This window comes from Salvelinus sp. IW2-2015, unplaced genomic scaffold (assembly GCF_002910315.2).
Source record: "Salvelinus sp. IW2-2015 unplaced genomic scaffold, ASM291031v2 Un_scaffold3678, whole genome shotgun sequence".
Taxonomy (NCBI): domain Eukaryota; kingdom Metazoa; phylum Chordata; class Actinopteri; order Salmoniformes; family Salmonidae; genus Salvelinus; species Salvelinus sp. IW2-2015.
Genome location: NW_019944955.1, coordinates 1 through 5,139, shown reverse-complemented (window position 1 = coordinate 5,139; position 5,139 = coordinate 1). Strand labels below are relative to the sequence as shown.

At 40.8% G+C, this 5,139-nt stretch overlaps 1 long non-coding RNA gene across 1 annotated transcript; it reads right to left on the bottom strand.

The window, feature by feature from the left end:
• Positions 1 to 282: 282 nt before the first annotated feature.
• LOC112076310 (uncharacterized) lies at positions 283 to 1,157 on the bottom strand. The gene is made up of 3 exons (XR_002895156.2): positions 1,053 to 1,157; positions 776 to 874; positions 283 to 443 (listed from the first exon to the last, which is right to left on the bottom strand). It is a non-coding gene; the product is annotated as an uncharacterized lncRNA (long non-coding RNA).
• Positions 1,158 to 5,139: the final 3,982 nt, after the last annotated feature.

The window sequence follows — 5,139 nt, the reverse complement described above, 5'->3', positions numbered from 1 at the left end:
CCCCCGCCTGTCAGCATTGTTTTCCTGCAGTTCTGTTATCGACGGCGAGGGTAGGTGTTCGGCAGGTTGCCGCGAAGGACACTGTGTGCTAGCTAGGGTTAATTCTCTAAAGGTTGAAACACTGTTTGAATGTAGGAGAAATATGTTGTCAATTGGTTCCATGGTGGCGATATACCAACCATTAAAACAATGAGTATGAAAAAATACAAATMTATTTCTAAATATATTTTTTAAATATATTTTTTAAATGTATTATATGAAAAAATACATAATAGGCGCCACTTGACATTTTGACAATTAATCGGCTTTATTACTCTCTAGTTGTAATTTACTTATCATCTCTTCTAAAGTCTTCTGAAGATCAATCTTGTCACCCAGCAATTCGATCACTTTCGACAGGTCCAGAGTTTTGCTGTTGTCCTGTGTCGGATCTGGACAGGAATCTATGCGGCAAATTATGACAGTCCGTGAGTAAATTAACATTTACATCATCACAAGGATACAACATTTATTTTTCCCCAGAAGCTACTTTGCAGTAAGGTATTGCTTATTTCTCCCCATGTGGGTGCATCTTCCGAACAGCATGCAAAACAGCACGTTGTTGTTGGCCTATCCAACAGTGTCAAAGCACAATGTCAAATCTAGTTCGCTAGCTTATCATGCAGTCTGCGCTTCATTGATAACATTGCAAACTTTGGTTGAATCTTTCTAAAATGGTAGCTTGGTCGCTGAAAATAATTTCTGGTGAAAACTCTAGGTAAGGTAAGATGCTTACCTTTCTGTGGGTTTGTGAACACAGCTGGTGGCAAATTGAGACAGTCCACCTGTTTCTTAAACACTTCCAGTTCAGCAGAGGTCAGCTCCTTTCTCTTACCTGTTCATCATAGTGAATAGAAAATATATTATGAGCCAGAGGGCCCAAAAKAAACATATCTTCAAATACATATAATTCACTTATGGTTTATCATGTCCCATTAGTTAAGTAGTAATACATTTTTAAACAAGACTATAGTACTGAATTTAGCATGATAGTTGTAATGTAATGTTCTTACTGAAGATATACAGAGTGCTGTAGTTGCTAACCAATGACAACTTTTGTTGGACAAGGAGGCAGTCAGGGCAGGTATTCAGGTAGGTCTGGAAGGACACAAGTCCCGCTATGGCACATCACACACACACACACACAACACCACACACACACAACACACACACACACACAACACACACACACAACACCACACACAACAACACACACACACACACACACACACACACACCACACACACAACCACACACACACACACACACACAAACACACACACACAACACACACACTTTTTTTTAACATGACATACACATTGATTCACTATCCTTTAGTGCAAAGTCATATTATTATTTTGATGATTAGTAAATAGTAATTGTATGGCTTTACTCACTTGAGGTAAACGTGTTGTTTTCCATGGTATTTCACTGGATTCTTCATGATATTTGCCTCCACTGTTGAGTAATGAACTGAGATAAATATACGTACAGTATTCAAGTACAAATTAAATATCAAAACACATTCATACATTACACTCAAAACAATTTCTCTAAGTTGTCTTTGTTCTAGAGGAACATTCCTAATGTCACACCAATTTGACAAACGTTCCCAGTAGAGTCGACCGATTAATCGGATGGCCAAGTTAATTAGGGGCCGATTTCAAGTTTTCATAACAATCGGTAATCTGCATTTTTGGACACCGATCATGGGCCGATTACATTGCACTCCACGAGGAGACGTGCGTGGCAGGCTGACTACCTGTTATTGCGAGTGCAGCAAGAGCCAAGGTAAGTGCTAGCTAGCATTAAACGTATCTTATAAAAAACAATCAATCAATCATAATCACTAGTTAACTACACATGGTTGATGATATTCTAGTTTATCTAGCTTGTCCTGCGTTGCATATAATCAATGCGGCTGCCTGTTAATTTATCATTGAATATAGCCTACTTCGCCAAACGCGGGTGATTTAACAAGCGCATTGCGAAAAAAGCAGCTGTCGTTGCCCAACATGTGTACCTCACCATATAACATCAACGCTTTCTTAAAATCAATACTCAACTGTAATATTTTTAAACCTGCATATTTAGTTAATATTGCTGTAACATGAATTTATTTTAACTAGGATATTGTGTGCACTTCTCTTGCGTTCTGTGCCAACAGAGGTCAGTGGTATATGCAGCAGTTTGGGCCGCTGGCTCGTTGCGAACTGTGAAGACTATTTCCTCTAACAAAGACAGCTAACATCGCCAAACGGGGGATGATTTAACAAAAAGCACTTTGCGAAAAAAGCATATCCGTTGCAACGAATGTACCTAAACATAAAACATCAATGCCTTTCTTAAAATCATACAAGAAGTATATTTTTAAACCTGCATATTTAGTTAAAAGAAAATTCATGTTGAGCAAGGCAATATTAAACTAGGGAAATTGTGTCCCTTCTCTTGCGTTTCATTGCATGCGAGTCAGGGTATATGCAACAGTTTGGGCCGCCTGGCTCGTTGCGAACTAATTTGCCAGATTTTATGTGAATTATGACATAGACATTGAGGTGTGCAATGTTAACAGGGAATATTAATAGACTTATGGATGCCACCCATTAGATAAAATACGGAACGGTTCGTATTTCACTTAAGAATAAGTTTTATTTTCTAAATGATAGTTTCCGGATTGACCATATTAATGACCTAAGGCTCGTATTTCTGTGTTAGTATGTTATATATTAAGTATATGATTTGATATTGTATAGAGCAGTCTGACTGGAGCGGTGGTAGGGCAGCAGCAGCTTCGTAAGCATTCATTCAAACAGCACTTTCGTGCGTCTGCCAGCAAGCTCTTCCGCATGCTTCAAGCATGTGCGTTGTTTTAGACTTCAAGCCTATCAACTCCCGAATTAGGCTGGTGTAACCGATGTGAAATGGCTAGCTGTGTAGCGGGGTGCGTGCTAATAGCGTTTCAAACGTCACTCACTCGGAGACTTGGAGTAGTTGTTCCCTTGCTCTGCAAGGGCCGTGGCTTTTGTGGAGCGATGGTAACGATGCTTCGAGGGTGGCTGTTGTCGATGTGTTCCTGGTTCGAGCCAGGTAGTGGGAGGAGAGGGACGGAAGCTATACCATTACACTGGCAATTACTAAAGTGCCTATAAGAACATCCAAGAGTCAAAGGTGTATGAAATACAAATGGTATAGAGAGAAATAGGCCTATAATTCCTATAATAACCTCAACCTAAAACTTATTACCTGGAATATTTATTAGACTCATGTTAAAGGAACCACCAGCTTTCATATGTTTCATGTTCTGAGAAAGGAACTTAAACATTAGCTTTTTTACATGGCACATATTGCACTTTTAACTTTCTTCTCCAACACTTTGTTTTTGCATTATTTAAACCAAATTGAACATGTTTCATTATTTATTTGAGGCTAAATTGATTTGATTGATGTATTCAATTTAGTTAAAACAAGTGTTTATTCAGTATTGTTGTAATTGTCATAATTACAAATAAATAAATAAATACATTTAAAAAATCGGCCGATTAATCAGTATCGGCTTTTTTTGGTCCTCCAATAATCGTTATCGGCATCGGCGTTGAAAAACCATAATCGGTCGACCTCTAGTTCCGAGAGTCTACCCAGCAAACCAAAACTGGTTCTGTGAATGTTCCCAGACCATTTCATTAAGTTGTGGGAAAGGTATAAGAACATTCCCCCTAAAAGTTGTAATAACACAATCTGTCCAGTTGTGTTGATGATTATACAATGTTAGTATTAATGTGGAAAAAACATTCCTCTGATGTTGCAAGAATGTTAACAGAACATTTGTTATGTTAATTTAAAGTTTACAAAACATTTCATTATGCTGTGAGAACAATGTGGGGACATTAGCACTCACATCTGACCTGTAGCACTCACATCTGTAATCATAAAGTGCTTTGGAAGCCTGGTTATGGCACATATTTTGTCTTGAACAGATGGTCAGGGAACCAGAACATAATGACAATAAATGTGTAGACTGCATATTAACCGTAAGAAGCCCCAAAATATATAATATTTGATTAAATCAATCATTTCAAACCTTGCTTGGGAATAGAAGCTGTTCAGGAGCCTGTTGGTGTCAGACTTGATGCTCCGGTACCGCTTGCCATGCGGAAGCAGAGAGAACAGTCTATGGCTTGGGTTGCTGGAGTCTTTAACAATTTTCCTAGCCTTCCTTTCACACCGCCTGCTATAGAGGTCCTGGATGGCAGGGAGCTTGGCCCCAGTGATGTACTGGGCTGTCCGCACAACCCTCTGTAGCGCCACCCTCTGCTGCCAGTCAAGATGCTCTCAATGGTGTAGCTGTAGAACGTTTTGAGGATTTGAGTGTCCATGCCAAGTCTTTTCAGCCTCCTGAGGGGGAAGAGGTGTTGTCATGTCTTCTTCATGACTGTGATGGTGTGTGTGGACCATGTTAATTCCTCAGTGATGTGGACACCAAGGAAACTCTCGACTCGCTCCACTATAGCCCCGTAGATTTGAATGGGGGCATGCTCGGACCTCCGTTTCCTGTAGTCCACGATTAGCACCTTTTTCTTGCTGACGTTGAGGGAGATGTTGTCGTTGTCCACCACGGTTGTGCTATCAGCAAACTTAATGATGGTGTTGGAGTCGTGCACGTAGGTAAACAGGAAGTGCAGGAGGAGAGTAAGCACGCACCACTGAGGGGCCCCCGTGTTGAAGGTCAGCGTGGCAGATGTGTTGTTGCCTACCCTCACCACTTGGGGGCGGCCTTTCAGGAAGTCCAGGATCCAGTTGCAGAGGGAGGTGTTCAGTCCCAGGGTCTTTAGCTTAGTGACGCGCTTAGAGGGCACTATGGTATTGAACGCTGAGCTGTAGTCAATGAACAGCATTGTCCAGGTGAGAGAGGGCAGTGTGAAGAGCAATCGAGATTGCGTCATCTGTGGATCTGTTGGGACTGTATGCGAATTGAATTGGGTCCAGGGTGTCTTGGATGATGGTGTTGATGTGAGCCATGTGAGCCAGCCTTTCAAAGCGTTTCATTGCTACAGATGTGAGTGCTACAGCCATAGTCAATTAGACAGGTTACCTTGGCATTCT